Below are 19,747 nucleotides of genomic sequence, written 5' to 3' on the forward strand. Positions count from 1 at the left end.
TCTAGCGGTTTCCAAGTTTCAGCCTCTCCCTCTAAACAGCTGATTAAAAGACATTGCTGCTGGAGGTTTATTGGCTCTGTGTGTGTGTGTGTGTGTTTTCAGTTGTGTCTGACTCTTTGTGACCCCAAGGACTATAGCCAAACAAGGCTCCTCTGTCCATGGAATCTTCCAGACAAGAATACTGGAGTGGGTTGCCATTTCCTTTTCCAGGGATTCTTCCCAACCCAGGGATGAAACCCACATCTCTTGCATCTCCTGCATTGGCAGGTGGATTCTTTACCCCTGAACCACCAGGGAAGCCCATTAATTTGGATATTTCTAAGCCAAAGGATTCGGGAGGTGTATGTGGCCACTTATTTTGCCTTCAACATCTAGAAGGGCTGAAAATAAGAGTCCTTTTCAGAAAGAAACTGTTTCCGTTAGGATTCTAAGCCCAAGAATTGCAGATGATGATTCAAAACAATCTATACCTTTTTTTTTTTTTTTTTTGAGGGACCTTGATTCTGATACTACGGATTTTTATTGTTACTACTGGGAAAAATTGAGAATGGACAGTATAGTAAGTCCCCTACATACGAACCTACAAGTTTCAAACTTTCAAACATGTGGACGTGAGTTCCCATGTCCAGTCACATTAAGTTAGTTCACGTGTCCGGTGTACATTGTCACATGCGTGCATCCTCTACAAATGGTTGTGCTTTTGTGTACTTTGCTGCACAATACTATATAAAGTACAGTAGTACAGTATGTCATGTATTTATTTCAAGCCCAGAACCTACACCATCAACATCAAGTGTGAGTGAAATCGCAGCTTGCCCCCCATCTCCTATTGCTGAAGATCTTTCAGCTCTACCATTTCCCACCTCCTCTCGGTGACTCTTCCTGCCTGTTCACTCAATGCCAGCCCTTTTACGCCATTGTTGTACTCTTCTACTTTGATTTTCAAGGTATTACAACATTAAAAGTATTTTCTTTATTTTTCGAGTTTGCTTTTGGCGTATTATTTGTATGGAAAGTGTTATGTACCTATTACAGCACAGTAGTTTAGAGCCGATTGAATTTGGATACCTAGGCTAACTTTGTTCGACTTACTAACAAATTTGACTTACAAACATGGTCTGAGAACAGAACTTGTTGGCATGTAGGGGACTTACTGTAACAGTCTTTTATAAACTCACTTCCTTCCACAGTGTAACTTGAGTGTGTAACTGTGCTAACAGAGACTCTCTTCAAAGAAGCAAAATGTCTTTCTCCATCTTCCTTTCCCATCTTACTTCTGGTCCTGCTCAGAGTGAGTCAGAGCCCCAAGAGGGGTGTCACATCCCAGAAATGGGGATTTCCTAACATCACACATTTGGTGAGAATGAAATGATATGTTTTTAAAATGCGTGCAACAGAAATGAATCTAGCCCAGAAGAGTAAGCCAAAACTTCCCTGACTCCCAGGCAGATCACCAGCCCTGGGGAGTCTGAGGTTTCCCATTTTCTCCCATACGATGAGGCATCTGTTTGTTTCTGGAGCATATCATGGCAACATTGTTTTACACCTCTCAAAATAGCTTCCATTTGGCTGCAGTCATAATGTGCATCATTAAAAGTGGGATTTTCATATCAAGTTGTCGATAAGATAACAAGATGTCTTAAATTTGAACACTAAGTTTTAATATTCTGGTTACTGTTGATTTTTTCCACTCATCAAATATGCAGTTTTTGTACTCCTTTCAACAGAAACTGAGAAAGAGTGTTTTTGGCAAAAATGCAGGACCCTTGGAGGGTGGTGTAGCTGCAATTCAGTTCCTTCTTCTGGAGGAAGAAACAGCTCATGGCTGGAACTAGAGACAATTGCCTCATTATTTCAACTCAGAAATGGCCTTAAGTGCAGTGTTAATCTTAGGCAAAGTCTATGCTTTATCTTCTAATCAGTTTCATCTCTTTATTGGAATTAGCAACTTCTTGGTTTGTCTATGTAACATATCAGATGATAGTCCCTTTGAAGTATAAATATTAACACCACAGTATCTTTTTAAGAATTAGGAAATAATGTTTTCCTTGTTAGAATTTCCCACTTATATTTTCTGTACTGTGATATCTTAACATCTGAATATCAATTAAAATTGGATCTGAATAGCAGTCCATTGCCAAGGATCAGCAGCAAACAACCTCCTCCTGGACTCATAGAGCTAAGATGTTGCATGATTCTAGAGTAATCAAAAAACAAATCCATAGATGGAGACAGAAAACAAATAGCTGAATCCAAGCATGGAACTCCTTGAAAGCCAGGTTTGCATCTTGTGTACCTTTGTGTTTCAGAGGCCCAGAAAAGCACCCGGCAGAGAGAAGGGTTTCAGTCAACACCAGCTGATACAGGGGTGAATGGATGAGCAAGTGAATCAAGAAAACTCTCAAGGTTAACTCCCTTGAACAATGTCACACTGACTATGTGCTAAGTCACTTCAGTCGTGTCTGACTCTTTGCAACCTCATGGACTGTAGCCCGCCAGGCTCCTCTATCCATGGAATTCTCCTGGCAAGAGTACTGGAGTGGGTTACCATGCCCTTCTCCAGGGGAATCTTCCTGACCCAGGGATCAAACCCAGATCTCTTATGTCTCCTGGGTTGCAGCTGGGTTCTTTACCACTTGTGCCACCTGGGATGCCCTAATGACTCTTCAGTTTCCCTGCTGCTGCTGCTGCTAAGTCGCCCAGTCGTGTCTGACTCTGTGCGACCCCGTAGACTGCAGCCTACCAGGCTCCTCCATCCATGGGATTTTCCAGGCAAGAGTACTGGAGTGGGATGCCATTGCCTTCTCCGTCAGTTTCCCTACTCATACCATATTAAATCAGAAGGCATAGTGGTCTTTAGCATCGGCTCCAGAGCAAATATAGAACCTCAGCTCCACTACTAATTGCCTGTGTTATTATCTATGTCTCAGCTTTATCATCTGTAAAATGGCAATAATAAATATGCCAATTTTGCAGGGTTATTAAGAGGATTAAAAAAAAGAATAGGAAAAAAAAAAAACTTAGCACATCAGCCTGGCAACAATAAACACTCAGTCTCTGTGAACTATAATTTTTAATATCCTACCAAACAAGCTACCCAGTGGAAAGTGACTTTAAATTATTTTAAAATAATATTTATCAAAAGGATGATTGAATTAAATGAATAATTAATGAATGCATAAATTTGAAAATGAGTAATTCACATTGCCTCCAAATAGTCACTAATGAACACAGCACCAGTTGGAAGCCCCAGGTGGTTTCCCTTTCTGTGAATTGGTGGAGCACAGAGACACTGCTTCTCTTTTCAAAGACTGCTCACATAGTGCATGCCATATTGTAGGCACTCAGCAAATGTTGTTCAAAGTGCACAAATACTAGTAATTATTTGCCTGTATCTCTATGGAAAGATGCTACCTATTGGCTTGACTTCGGATAAACTCTCTGAAATTGCCCATGAAAGACAAAAGTGAAATTAGCTTAATTACTGACAAAGGAAATAAATACAGAAAAGGCATGCTTTCTAAAATCCAGCTGGATGAAACAGTTATATGCTCAAAAAAATTCTTTTTTTTAGTTAGCAATGTCAAAAATAATTTAGCATAGACTTACTTTCTGTGTTAAGAGAATCAAGTTGATCATCCTTAGTGACAGAAAAACATTAGGAGGACGTGAGGTTTGAGAGTATTTTTTAAATGCCTAGAAGCTATGTAAAAGCCAAAAAGACTGATTTATAACCCTGACTTGCTGTGTGTTTCAGGAGCTGAGATTGGAGATCTGTTCAATTGATTAATATTCACAGGAATAATTTATTGTAATTAACATCAAAAGATTGGCTTTAACTATGGCAATACATGGAACTGACAGCTTTTCATAACAATGCTGTGAAATAATTAAGTAGACAGAAGGAAATGGCAACCCACTCCAGTACTCTTGCCTGGAGAATCCCATGGAAGGAGGAGCCTGGTAGGCTACAGTCTATGGGGTCGCAAAGAGTCGGACACGACTGAGTGACTTCACTTCACTTCAAGTATATACATGTTATTGTGAAAACAAAGTTCAAATGGAGATCATGAAGACATGGGGAGGTGAAAATAGGGAAACTCTAAGTAAACTATTCATTTTCTGGTTTATTCTGAAAGCTAATGCCTGCACACAGACACACAGGGAATAGTTAGTCTGATAATTTCCACTATAGAGCAAGAACTTAAGCAAATCACGATAAGTGGAAAATGAAAGAAATGAATAGAAAAATTGAACTGCTCAAAGCAGTTATATTCTACAAATTGTAATAAATAGATTGATGATCTGTAGTTCTGCACACACACAAGCTACTCAGAAAATCAGCAGAACTTCCAGCCTGTAGGCTTTCTACTCTACCCCAGTGTAACTCAGCAAGCTACGTGGGATCTACTGTTACACAAGGCTGATGTTCAAACTGTGCTTCCTTGTGGTACTTTAGAATATTTTGAGGTCTATAGGGAAAGTAGACTAGAGAGGGTAAAAAAAAAAAGAAGAAAGGGAGAAGGGTAGGACCAAGGATAGAAGTGGGGTTTGAATTCATTCAATGTTCACCATCAGCACCAGCTTAAGTAACTTTACCTACATTGTTTCATTAATCCTCTCAGTGCCACTGTAAACAGGCATCCTTATCATCATTTTATAGATGAAGAAATGCCAATTCAGGGAAATGAAGAAATTGGTTCAACATCACAATATAATATTATAAGAAGCAGAACTTTATTGTGATCAGATCTGTTTGTCCACTGCCGTTCTTCCATCTACCACTGGTTTGAGTTTGGTTGAATCTAAACCAAAATTTTTTTGGGCTCCAAAATCACTGCAGATGTTGATTGCAGCCATGAAGTTAAAACATGCTTACTCCTTGGAAGAAAAGTTATGACCAACCTAGATAGCATATTCAAAAGCAGAGACATTGCTTTGCCAACAAAGGTTCGTCTAGTCAAGGCTATGGTTTTTCCTGTGGTCATGTATGGATGTGAGAGTTGGACTGTGAAGAAAGCTGAGTGCTGAAGAATTGATGCTTTTGAACTGTGGTGTTGGAGAAGACTCTTGAGAGTCCCTTGGACTGCAAGGAGATCCAACCAGTCCATTCTGAAGGAGATCAGCCTGGGGTGTTCTTTGGAAGGAATGATGCTAAAGCTGAAACTCCAGTACTTTGGCCACCTCATGCAAAGAGTTCACTCATTAGAAAAGACTCTGATGCTGGGAGGGATTGAGGGCAGGAGGAAAAGGGGATGACAAAGGATGAGATGGCTGGATGGCATCACTGACTCAATGGACGTGAGTTTGAACTCCGGGAGATGGTGATGGACAGGGAGGCCTGGCATGCTGCGATTCATGGGGTTCCAAAGAGTCGGACACGACTGATCGACTGAACTGAACTGAACTGAAACCAAAATCCTGCCCAATGGCCATAACAAGCCATAGCCCCCCATGACATCAAATGTCCTTTCTGAGGATATTCCCAATCTCCTGGAGGAAGACAGTCCAACATCATGTGAGGTTAGAGATAAGCTACTGCCTATTCTCTCTCTCACTGTAGGGAAATTCACATAACTATGTTTTTCAACCTAAATGCCATGGGTTTTTACAATAAGAAAGAGCATCTGAGTAAACTCAAATGTTAGCGTTGCCTTTGTTATATCTTTGCTAGGTGAGGAAGTTTACTCTAAAGGGCAGATTTATCACCAGAAGGCTGCATAGAGAAGGTGGAGTCGAATATCCAGAGATGGATATTTTTAAAGATATTTTATTCAAGCTGAGTCTGTAAAGCCTGCTAAAAAACACTGACTTGTTTTATTTGAAAAGTTCTTTTCTTTCTCAGTTCAATTCAGTTCAGCCGCTCAGTCTTTTCCGACTCTTTGAGACCCTGTGGAGGCACGCCAGGCCTCCCTGTCCATTACCAACTCCCAGAGTTCACTCAAACTCATATCCATCGAGTTGGTGATGCCATCCAGCCATCTCATCCTCTGTCGTCCCCTTTTCCTCCTGCCCCCAATCCCTCCCAGCATCAGGGTCTTTTCCAATGAGTCAACTCTTCACATGAGGTGGCCAAAGTATTGGAGTTTCAGCTTCAACATCAGTCCTTCCAATGAATACCCAGGACTGATCTCCTTTAGGATGGACTGGTTGGATCTCCTTACAGTCCAAGGGACTCTCAAGAGTCTTCTCCAACACCACAGGTCAAAAGCATCAATTCTTCAGCACTCAGCTTTCTTTACGGTCCAACTCTTACATCCATACATGACCACTGGAAAAACCATAGCCTTGACTAGACGGACTTTTGTTGGCAAAGTAATGTCTCTGCTTTTTAATATGCTGTCTAGATTGGTCATAACTTTCCTTCCAAGCAGTAAACGTCTTTTAATGTCATGGCTGCAGTCACCATCTGCAGTGATTTTGGAGCAATGGTACACATTTCTATAAACTGAACTATCCACATTTACTTCTCTTTCAAAAATGGTGTCAATTAAACCCTGAGAAAATGTATTTTTCACCACCTCCCTTTCACCTGTAGTTCTAGTGACCATTCTGATTTTCGTTCCTAACCCCATTTCTACTTGCCTTTCATTTTCCACTTCTCTTTTGAGATATGCTCATTTTCCAATTCTCTTTTGAGATATATTCCATTTCTACAGTCATTTTGGTTTGTCAGCCATTGGTCTTTGATTTTATGCTTACTTCCATCAGTGATACTTAACTGTTTATGCATTTGCAGCAGAGACTGCCAGCTGCCTTCCAGGTTCCAGCCATCTTTCTCTGTAATACAACCATGATTTTATGCAGGAGACAAAAGTATTGAGTCAAAAAGACTACTTTTCAGCCAAACTTGTGTCTATGTGATTAAGGTCTAGCTAATGAAATGCAGGAAAAAATTGTTGAATGACACATCAAGAAAAGCTCCTTAAAAGGGTAAAAGTTAGCTGAGATGGACCCTTTTTGCTCACCCTCACTACCTCCCTTCGGCCTGGAATGTGAGCCTGAATTCTGGCAGCAATCTTGGCCCCCGGGGGAAAACTGATAGCCACACATTGAGAATGGCAAAGGAAAAAAATAGGGTACCAGGTCCAAGATGATGGTAGAGAGCCACGCCAGTCTCAGAATGCCTATTTCTGGAGAAAAAAACTGAAAAATTCATCTCATTAGCCCAGCATTGTTGTTACCTACATCATCATGTAATTTCTAACAAATGTACTCCCTGGAAAATATAAAGTCCTCTCTTGGTCACCTATGACACTGAACTACATAACTTTTATCTAATCCTTTGAGGTAGAATCAAATGAAATATTACAAGGTATTGAAAGTACTTGATTAAAGACAAATTCTACTGCAGTAAATTTAACTTTGAATCGAGCTTCAAGAATACCACAGTACTAAAAATATTTGGCAAATAAACATTTCGATACACAACTTAAATATCACACTTATTGAAATGCCCATTCTCTCAAGGATTGATGTAGATTTATAAAGTGAAAGGTAATCATTAAATATTTCATTCATGGTTATGTACTTAAGGGTGTTGGTTTGCAAGAAACAACTTAAGGAAAAACAAAAGTATTAGTTTAGCTAACATAAAAGTTCAATGATAGAAGTGGTTTCTAACACGGCTGAATCTTCAGGATACTATGTTTCTCCAGCTTTCAGCTCTGAGTTTCCTTTTATTGACTTTATTCTGAGGCAATCTTTTCCTGGATGACTGCAAATTCAGCCACTAATAGATACAAGACTCTAGTTTATCAGCTTAAAAAAAAAGTGGAAAGAAGGCACTAGTTCCAAAAATATGAAAAATTAAATTATCATTCAGTATACATTCATTATCTCCCCTTCAACTTTCATGTAAGTTTTTTATTGTGATATCAACCATGTGATTTGCTTTGTGTGTGCTTAGTAACTCAGTGATGTCCAACTCTTTGAGACTTCATGAACTGTAGCCCAGCAGGCTCCTTTGTCCATGGGATTTTCCAGGCAAGAATACTGGAGTGGGTAGCCATTCCCTTCTCCAGGGGATCTTCTCAACCCAAGGATCAAATCCAGGTCTCCTTCATTGCAGGTTGATTCTTTACCATTAGAGTCGCCAGAGAAACCCTTTGCCCAATGGAATATTAGTAGATGTAATTGAACTGAGTTAGAGCTGTAATAAGCTTGCAGACAGAGTGGGACCTGATCACTTGCACTTTGACTTTTATTCTTAAAAAACCATGCTATGAGTTGAGTAGCCATTTAACTAAGGAAGATGAAGCAGAGCTTGGCTAAACCTACCACTTGGAGCCAAGTCCAATCAAAGCCAGATTCAAACAGTCAAATACCACCCAGTGATCACATGTGTAAAAGAGAAATACGTACTTACAGTTGTATGCAACTAAGATTGAGGGTACCTTCTCACACAGCATTTATGATGCATCAGCTAACTGAAGCATGTGGCTTTTCAACAAAATTCTCAGAGTTTAACCTCATGAACTCAGAGCAATGGTTCTCAAAGTGTGATCATCACCATCTCCTAGGAGCAGCCCCAGCATTATCTGGGAACTTGTTAAAAACGCCTGGGTCCCAAATCAGACCTACATAATCATAAGCTCTGAGGGAGATGACCGGCAGTTTTTGCTTTAACATGTGCTTCAAGTTATTCAGATTCAACATAAAGTTTGAAAACCATTGACCTGGATTGTACCTTAAACCATCAGAGTGCACAAATCATCAGGCCTGGAGTTGTGGGGTATGTCTGCAGTACTAGAATTACTTAAACTAGTGGGACAAGACCTGGGAATACGCATTTTTAACAAGTTTTCTGATGCTGATGCTACTGGTCTGAGGAACACACTTTAAGAAACACACGACTGAGTTCAATAGGAGTGGCTAGTTGGGAAATCAACATTCCATTAACAAAAGAAGAACCAGTAGAGTGGATGGAGAGCACATGTCAATCACAGCTGCACTCTTATTAAAAGGAAAAGTTCTGACAGAAGAGATCAGACAACCACCAATATTCTCCAATTCTGCAGGGACAGGCAGAGCTGGAGCCAAAGAGAAAATTCATCTGTCTTTTTAGTTCATGAAATTGATTGAGACATGAACTGATTTTTTTGTCTCTTCAATTTTGCTGAAATTTAATACAGATTTGAGGAATCAAATAAAAGACAGCAGTTTTTGCTACAGAGAGTCATGTATCACCTCAAATGTGATATGAGTTGTCACACAAATCTTTCTTAGTACAGTTCACCGAAGATGAATATAGTGCTTAAGGAGGCAATGTCTATATATCAAACAATTGAGTCATTTTGATCCATTCTCAGCAAACCAAGACAACAGCCTATACTTTTGAGCAATCCAAGGTACAAAATAGGATCACAGACCCTGGTTATAGTCACTATTTTTAATCTGTTCCTAAAAATTATAGAATTTTAGAATTCAAAGAACCTCAGAGATTATCCAGCCCACATACTGCGAACCCCCAGGCTAGTGCACACATTCCACTCAGAAATGTGTTTTTTCGTCCGGCACAAAAGCATTTTTCTTTCCATTAAAATTATCACCATGTTTAAAATTCTTCATTTCTTCTGGACAAGTCTGAAGATTCAGCCACACGTCACGTGGACAGAAGTCTATGTTGCTTCACCTTGCAGTACATCAGAGCTGAGGGCTGGCTTCATGCTCCGGAAGGAGCATTTCCCCTCCTCCCCAGTCTGCAAAGACCTTCCACTCTGTGGTTTTACAACCAGGCTGCTCCACTCATTTACAGTGCCTGCCTGTGTCCCATAGGCATGTAGTTTTGTCGTCTCCCATCTAGACAAACTCCTTTGTTTTAGCAACAAGAACACTGGAGTTCATGATGATGACCACCTCTTATTCACATTATCTCTTCAGCAGAAGATCAGGTTTGCACTGTCAATTTTTCACAATATCAGAAACCAGTGTCGTAGAAAATAGGATTGCAAAAGTTCACCATTTAAATTCTGCCCAGGTAACACTGAGGTAGCTGGTTCATTTCAGTATATGGCTAATTTCAAAAGCCTAAAGAAAAAAAAATACATGAGTAACACAAGAAATGATCACCTATAATACATTTAATGTGAAATGAATCTTATTTGGATTTTGTAGACTTTGTGTCTTCAACAGTTTCAACTCCTTTGATGAGAAAGTGGGGCTTTTATTTTTTTAATTAAAGGGCAAATTTTAATTACACTGATTAGGATCCACCACTATTTTAAAAAACAAGAAGGTAACAAGTGTTAGCAAAGATGTGGAAAAAAAGAATCCCCATGTGCTGCTGGTAGAAGCATAAAATGGTGCTGTTATCACAGAAAACAGTATAAAGATTCCTCAAAAAATTGAAAGTAAGATTACCATATGATCCAGACATTATACTTCTGGGTACATATCCGAAGGACTGCAAAGAGATATTTGCACATCCATGTTCATAGCAACACTATTCAAAATAGCCAAGAGGTAGAAGAAACCCAAGTATTCACTGATGGATGAAAAGATTTTTAAATGTGGTCTATACATACAATGCATACATACAATTCCCTGGTGGCTCAACTGTAAAGACTCTGCCTGCAATGCAGGGGACCTGGGTCTGATCCCTAGGCCAGGAAGATCCCTGGAGAAGAAAGGGCATGGCAACCCACATCAGTAGTCTTGCCTGGAGAATCCCATGGACAGAGGAACCTAGCAGGCTGCAGTCCATAGGGTCACACAGAGTTGGACACAACTGAAGTGACTAAGCAGCAAAAGCATACATAAAATACATAAAAAAGTATGACATAGCCTTAAAAATGAAAGAAATTCTGACATTTGCTGCTGCTGCTGCTGCTAAGTCACTTCAGTCGTGTCCGACTCTGTGCGACCCCATAGACGGCAGCCCACCAGGCTCCCCTGTCCCTGGGATTCTCCAGGCAAGAACACTGGAGTGGGTTGCCATTTCCTCCTCCAATGCATGAAAGTGAAAAGTGAAAGTGAAGTCGCTCAGTCGTGTCCGACTCTCAGCGACCCCATGGACTGCAGCCTACCAGGCTCCTCCATCCATGGGATTTTCCAGGCAAGAGTACTGGAGTGGGGTGCTTTGCTACATCATGGATAAACAGTGAGGCTACTCAGCTAAATAAAATAAGCCAGTCACAAAAAAGACAATTACAAGCTTCCCAGGTAGCGCCAGTGGTAAAGTACCCACCTGTCAATGCAAAAGGCATAAGAGACGTGGATTCGATCCGGGGTTGGGAAGATCCCCTAGAGGAGGAAATAGTAACCCACTCCAGTATTCTTGCCTGGAAAATTCCATGGACAGAGGAGCCTGCAGGGCTACAGTCCAAGGGGTCTCAAAGAGTGGGACACAACTGAGCAGGCACACAGGAAGGAAGAAGACAAGTATAGTATAATTCCATTCCGTGAGGTATCTAGAGTAGTCAAAATCACAAAAACAGAGAGGAGAATGATGGCTGCCAAGGACTGGGGGACGGAAAGTGGGGAGTGGTTGCTTAATGCGTCCAGAATTTCAGTTTCACAAGATGAAAAGTTCTGGAACTTGGCTGCACAACAATGTGAAAATACTTAACACAGCTGAAGTGAGCAGGTAAAAAAATGGGTAAGATGGTAAATTTCATGTCGTGGACTTTTAGCCACAATAAAAAAAATTTTTTTTAAAAGAAATTTCATAATGAAGTCTGCTAGGTTTAGGGGGATCTGGTGTAATTATTTCAAAGACCAGAGTGATACAAAGATGAAACAGAAAGGCTGTGTGTGTCCTATTCTGCAGAGGCTCTCAGGGAGAAGAACTTCCATTCACACCAGCATGGCTAAGCAAATTCGAAGTCATGCTCTCGAAAGATCCTCTCCAAAAATTAGATGACAATTTTATCTCATCCTGAAAACTACAACAAACATTTTTGCTATATAGTGGGTCTTGGATTTACTCCAAAATGTGTTACAAAGTAAGAAATTCAATTGTTATATCTAATAAAAGCCAAGCAGAGTATTAAATCTATTTTTGACATTTGACTAGTCTTTATCTTGGGAATTTAAAGATCTACTTTGGGTTTTTAGCACTGACATACATACACTGTCATGTATGAAGTAGATAACCGGTGCAAAGCTGCTGTTTAACACAAGGAGCCCAGTCTGGTGCTCTGTGATCACACAGAGAGGTGGAATTGGTGGGGAGAGGGTTGGGAGGGAGGCTCAAGAGGGAGGGAATATAAGTATAATTACGACTGATTCGAGTTGATGTATGGCAGAGACCACCAAAACAAGGTGAAAGCAATTATCCTTCAATAAAAAAAATTTTTTTAATCTGCTTTGGGTTTTTAATACCCTTCTTGATTATTTACTCCTATTCACTAATAGTAGAGATCATTATTCCTGGAATTAACAGCAATTAACTAGCTGTTCATATTGTAATAGTTCTGCCTCCACAGGGCCATCAATCACCGAGGAAAGGCAAGACCAGTGTCAGTGTCCCAAAAGGCAGTCCTAATGCAAACCACCCTCTGATAATTCTGTCATTGTTTTTGTCAATTTTTGACCATTGTTTTGGTCAATTTTTTGTCTGTTGAATCTGAGTATCTGTACACTGCTGGTGTGTACATCATTCTGTTTTGCCAGCTTTCCACACTGTCTCAGTGTCTCTAAGGACTGCCAAGAAAAGAACTGCCCTGCCAAGTGCTCCAACCACAGCTGAGTTTGGTTCACTGGAGACATCTGAAATGGAAACTGGAATCTACCCAGGAAACAGATTAGTCTAATGCTCTACGGCTAGGCCATCTTGAAAATACAAACTACAGATTTGTCTGAAAATTATGGAGTCACGGTTGTTATGTGTGTCTTGAAGCTTAGCCACTCCAATAAATATTTATTATGATATGGATAGATTATCACGGTGGTGGTGGTATTTGGTCGCTAAGTTGTCTCCAACTCTTTTCGACCCCGTGGACTGCAGCATTCTTGTCAATTCTATGTGTGTTGGAGAAAGGACACTGAGGAGAGAGGGAAAAAAAAAATTGGGACTAGTTTTTGCTCTCAAGAAGTTTGTATCTTACCCAAGGAGATACATGCTATGTATCCATGTGTCCATGTTTCCAGAAAAATGCATGACCGAATATCAAGTGTCAAGATTCACCATATCTGCTACATTTATTAAAAGAATTGAGAAAAGGCAAAGACCAAAGAGATATGGAATTTTTAGAAGGATTCCATGAACTCGACAGGGTTCCAAGCAGACCTTGATAGAAAGGTGGCGTGCAAAACAGACAGCAGACTACTTGTACATCCTCACTTCAATTCTACCACGAACATTTCCTGCACATACTTTATCACACGTCTATCCATCTGTTCGGAGAAGGCGATGGCACCCCACTCCAGTACTCTTGCCTGGAAAATCCCATGGACAGAGGAGCCTGGTGGGCTGCAGTCCATGGGGTCGCTAAGAGTTGGACACAACTGAGAGCCTTCACTTTCACTTTTCACTTTCATGCACTGGAGAAGGAAATGGCAACCCACTCCAGTGTTCTTGCCTGGAGAATCCCAGGGACGGGGGAGCCTGGTGGGCTGCCATCTATGGGATCTCACAGAGTCGGACACGACTGAAGCGACTTAGCAGTATCCATCTGTTCATTCCTATGACCATCCATTTTTCCATCTCATTTTAAAAATATATTTTAGAGTACATTACTCACATCAGTATACCTCACCCCTAAAAACCTTAGCATGAATAACATTGGAATTTAATATTTGTTCATCATTTGAGAGAGGTAAATTTTACATTAAAGTGAAATGCATATATCTTAACTCTTTGATGTGTTTGAATAAGTGTTTGCTCCTGAGTAATATAGCCCCCCTTTCAAGATAACAGAACATTACCATTCACTCCAGAAGGTTTCCTTGCACTCTAACTGCCTTGAGGCAATCAGTGTTCCAATTTTTATGGACAAATTAGTTTTGCTTATGTTAGAACATCAGATAAATGGAATTATGTGCTATCTTTGCTTCCCAGGTGGTGCTAGTGATAAGGAACCAGCCTGCCAATGCATTAGATGTAAGAGATACGGGTTCAATCCCTGGGTCGGGAAGATCCCCTGGATAAGGAAATGGCAACCCACTCCAGTATTCTTCCCTGGAGAGTTCCATGGACAGAGGAGCCCGGTGGGCTGCAGTCCAGTGGGTCACACAGAGTCGGACACAGCTGAAGTGATTTAGCACATGCTATCTTTTGGATAAGACTTATTTAGATCATATTGGTTTTGAGAATCATTTAAGTTTTTACATGTATTTCATTCTTTTTAAGTGCTGGGTAGTATTCTACTCTGTAATTATAGTCCATAATTGGTTTATCCATTCTTTTGTTGGTAATCACTTCAGCTCTTTACATTTTGGGGCTATTATGAGTAAAGTGAAAGTGAAGTCACTCAGTCATGTCCGACTCTTCGACCCCATGGACTGTAGCCTACCAGGCTCCTCCATCCATGGGATTTTCCAGGCAAGAATATTGGAGTGGGTCGCCATTTCCTTCTCCAGTTATGAGTAAAGCTGCTTTAAACCTTTTCTCTACAGATCTTTTCATTTCCCTTATATAAGCACCTAGGAGTAGCACTGCTGGGCCCAAAATAAGAAGGTAGAAATGGCTTTACAGCTTATACCAGGACCTCATTTACAATAGAGGACAGACTAAGAATAAAACTGGATGATGGGTTTTTAAATTAAATTTAGTCTATAAAACTCTATGCTGTGCTGTGCTGTGCTGTACTTAGTCGCTCAGTCATGTCTGACTCTGCGACACCATGGACTGTAGCCCGCCAGGCTTCTCTGTCCCTGGGATTTCCCAGGAAAGAATACAGGAATGGGTTGCTATTTCCTTCTCCAGGGGATCTTTCCAACCCAGGGATCCAATCCGAGCCTCCCACTTGGCAGGCAGATTCTTTACCACTGAGCCATCAGGGAAGTCCACTTTCTATATTAGTCCGTATTTTAAGCAATCGTTCTAAAACTTAACCCACCAGCAATGCAGGAAACCTGGGTTTGATCCCTGGGTTGGGAGGATCCCCTGAAGAAGGAAGTGGCAACCCACTCCAGTATTCTTCCTGGAGAATCCCATTGACAGAGACTAACAGGCTATAGTCCATGGGGTTGCAAAGAGTTGGACACAACTGAGCAACTAACACTTTTTTTTAAATGCAATCATTCTCAAAGTTTTAAAATTCAGCAAAATGAAGAAATGTGCAACTTGAGTAATTTCTTTTTCTTTCTATTAAAAAGACAACAGTGAGAACATGCAGTGACCATTATTATGTTTTGTGTAAATTCTTTCATGCTAATAAAGGTAAGTAAAAATTTCCCTAATAAAAAGAATCCACCTGCAATGCAGGAGACACAGGAGACATGGATTCAATCTCTGGGTTGGGAAGATCCTTTCAAGTAGGAAATGGCAACCCACTCCAACATTCTTGCCTGGGAAATCCCATGGACAGAGGAGTCTGACGGGCTACAGTCCATGGGGTTGCTGCTGCTGCTGCTGCTAAGTCGAGTCAGTCGTGTCCGACTCTGTGTGACCCCATAGATGGCAGCCCACCAGGCTCTGCCGTCCCTGGGATTCTCCAGGCAAGAACACTGGAGGGGGTTGCCATTTCCTTCTCCAGTGCATGAAAGTGAAAAGTGAAAGTGAAGTCTCTCAGTCGTGTCTGACTCTTAGCGACCCCATGGACTGCAGCCTACCAGGCTCCTTCACCCATGGGATTCTCCAGGCAAGAGTACTGGAGTGGGGTGCCATGGGGTTGCTAAGAGTCAAATACAACTGAGTTTCTGAGGTCACACATGAGTCACACTGGTGACTTTTCTAAGAGAAGTTTTTTTAACTTTAGATTTTTTTTTTCAAATTAAAATATAATGTATCTAATTTTATAGTGACTTGGATTCTAGGAAGAGTTAGATACCCCATTCTAGTATTAACATTTTGGGGCTTCTCTGCTTTCTGATGAGAAAAAACCAATGCAGTTACTAAAAATACCGATTCCCAGGTGTTTCCCCTGGAGATTCTGATTTAGTAAGGAGGAGTTGAGGCCAGCAAAGAGCATCTCAGGAACTGTAGACAGCACATTTGAGCTTCACTAGTCCATTGAGCCTCCCCTGGGCTCCTACATTCTGAGACTGAGCAGGCCATTTTACCCTGTGAGTTTCATTACCTCATTTTAAAAGAAAAGGAAGAAGCGTTAGTACCTAGAAAGGTAGTCAGATTTTGCGACTCCTGCCATGACCCTCCAATCAATGCAGGTACACTTAGAATAGAACTCGAAGCTCTGCCCTCATGCTGTCTGCAAGGCCAATGTGATGCGACCTCTGATGCCCTCTGTGTCCTCCCTTCCCGGCATCCAGGTTCACTCTTCTGTAGCCACATGAGCCTTCTGGTAACAAGCTCACACGTAACAAGCTCAGGCTTCACTCAGGGCTTTGCACCTACTGATCCATTTGCCTGGAAGGACCTTCCCCCCTCATCCCCCCACAACACAGGTGGTGCCCCGTCCTTCTTCCTCATTCATTCCAGTCCCTATTCACCTATCACCTCCACGAAGGGGACTTCTCAGAACTCCGGGGCTAAAATCCAAAGCAGCCTTTCTCATCTTTCTTCTCATCCTTCCCTACTTCCTTTCCTGTTTGTTGTTTCTCCTAGTATTTATCACTACCTGGAATTACACATAAATTCTTTATTTATATATGAATTTGTTTAACAGATATTATGCTCCATGAGGGTCAGTATTGTTTGCCCGTTCAAGCTGCTCTAACAAAAAATATGACAAACTAAAGACTTGTAAACGACATTTATTTCTCCCAGTTCTGGAGATTAGGAAGTCAGAGATCATGCTACCAGCAGATTTGGTGACTGGTGAGAATCCTTTTCCTCAGAAACAAGGCCTTCTTGCTGTGTCTTTATAGGGTGGAAGGTACTCTGAGGTCTCTCTTAAAAAGGCACTAATTCTAGCCATGGGAGCTCCACGCTCATGAGCTAATCACCCTCCAACTGCCTCACCTCTAATATTAGGGCTAAGGTTTCAACGTATGAAAATTGGATGGACTTAAGTATTTAGACCATAGCAGCCAGAAATGTTCATCTCTTTTGTTTAAACTTCTCTGAGAATCTCAAACAATATTTGGCTCACAGTAGGCCCTAAATAAATTTTTTGTAAACTAATATCAACATTTATGATCTTGATTACTCAATGTATGTGCTAATGAAGTGTAGATCACTCAGTCATGTCCAACTCTTTGCTACCCCAAGTACTGTAGCCCACCAGGCTCCTCTGTCCATGGGATTCTCCAGACAAGAATACTGGAGTGGGTTGCCATTTTCTTCTCCAGCTTAAAAAATCAATTTGTAAATAAAAAACACCATATTCAAGTATTTTTTAACCATTATACTATATTGAAAATATATAGCTTCATCTACAGATATAAAGCTATTTTTTCATAGAGAATATATTTGATGTCAATAGTAGTATTAATTTGTCCTTCAACACTCAGTGCATTTATTAAATAAATGAAGTACTGTGCAACTACTGTCTGCAATAAACTCCTTTAAAAAAATCAATAGTTTAGGTTATCCATTAATAAATGCTGCAAAACCTACAAATAATTAAAACTTTATTGCAATTGTTTTAATAATTTCAGTATTATATAAAAGCATCTTCCAATCTGAATAAGAATTTGGCGTTTTATGCTTCTATATTTAGGATTCTATTTAGTTGCTCCTGCTTTTATGCATTTTCATAATTGTATTTATTAATTACATTAATCTGAATGTCAAATTCTTTCCAATTTCTTTACTGACACTTTAACACAAATAATACTTAGTAGGAAAGTAGAGATGTGTTGAATTCCATTTATTTTCATTCAAAAGCTTCAGTCTTAGGAATTCCCTGAGGGACAGTAGTTAGGATTCAGAACTTTTACTGCCAGGGCCCAGGTTTTATCCCTGGTTGGGAACTAATATCCTACAAGCCATGCCACGTGGCCTAATAAAAGAACCAAAAATAAAAAACATTTCAGCCTATTTAGTGTCCATATTTCCTTTACTCTCTTTATGGGTCATATGGACACATTGCTCACTGGGACTAAACAGCCCAAACCAACCTCATTAGCCACAATATGCAGAATTCTAATGTATAAGGGCAAGAATTAACAGAGACCTTTCCCTTTGCATTGACTATTTACACTCATTGTGTGTGTACCTCCTGTGTCACTTCAGTCTTGTTGGACCCTTAGTGATCCCATGGAGCTTTCCAGTCTTCTCTGTCCATGGGTTTCTCCAGGCCAGAATATTGGAGGCTGCCATTTCCTTCTCCAGGGGAGCTTCCCAACCCAGGGATTGAACCCCCATCTCCTGTGACTCCTGCATTGTAGGTGGATTCTTTACCACTGAGCCACCGAGGAAGCCCATTTACACTCAATACTACAGAGCTTATTGTTCTACAAACAAATACAACTGGACACTTTCATGGTATTAATGTCAGGACCAATAAGAGTAATAACCACTTCCCTCATTTGAAAATTCACCATGTGCCCTGAACTGTTCTGAGCACTCCGTTACGCCTCACAGCCACCCTCTGGTATGAGTAATTCTTGAGCTCATTTTATGGAAAAAGAAACTTAACCAGGAAAGTACACATCACACACTTTGTATTAAAGATAGAAACTCCAGCACTCAAACTCTGAATAGACATGTCTGTCCACACTTATTCTGCCTCAGGATGGTTTTCATGACCTGGTTTTCCACTGGAGTAAAGACAAACAGCCTGCAATTTTAAAAGATCACATGGTTGATATGGTAGAAAAAGAGTTACTTCAAATCCAGTTTTAATATTTAGGGGAAATGGCAAATTATGTAATTAGAGGAAAGTTCAGTTCAGTTCAGTCACTCAGTTGTGTCCAGTTCTTTGCAATCCCATGGACTGCAGCACGCCAGGCTTCCCTGTCCATCACCAACTCCTGGAGCTTGCTTAAATTCACGTCCATCGAGTTGGTAAAGCCATACAACCATCTCTTCCTCTGTCATCCTGTTCTTCTCCTGCCTTCAACCTTTCCCAGCATCAGGGTTTTTTTTTTTTTTTCAATGAATCAGTTCTTCACATCAGGTGGCCAAAGTTTTGGAGTTTCAACTTCAGCATCAGTCCTTTCAATGAATATTCAGGACTGATTTCCTTTAGGATGGACTGGTGGGATCTCCTTGCAGTCCAAGGGATTCTAGAAACTAAAAACTTTAAGTTTATAAGTTAACTTCAAGTAAATTTATTCATGCAGTTGGTGTTCTCCTGTCTGAATGGTAAAATTTTTTAAATTTTAGTTAAAATTTAGCTGTCTATTGGCTTTTGTGTACATTTTTTGAGACAAAATTCTTTATTGAGACAGAATAAAATTCACCATACGTGCTACAGTATGAATGAATCTTGAAAACACTCCGCTAAGTAACACGAAAGGCCACATGTTTTATGATTCCATTTATCAGAGATGTCGACAATATGAAAAAAACAGAAATAAAGAGTAGATTAATGATTGCCAAGGGCAGGAAAGGAGATGGGCATGAGAAATGGGCAAAGAGTTTCTTTTTAAAGTGATGAAAATATTTTAAAATTAGATATCAAGGATGTTTGCACAACCTTCTGAAAGACAAAGTTTTGAATATATCTGAGATAGGACCAAAGGGTCATTGATCATTCTTTGTTGAAGGGTAGCGCTACCCTTAATTTCTTCATCT

The sequence above is a fragment of the Bos grunniens genome, chromosome 2 (assembly GCF_055505025.1).
Source record: "Bos grunniens cultivar Pamir isolate PY7600 chromosome 2, Bosgru_T2T1.0, whole genome shotgun sequence".
NCBI classification, from domain to species: domain Eukaryota; kingdom Metazoa; phylum Chordata; class Mammalia; order Artiodactyla; family Bovidae; genus Bos; species Bos grunniens.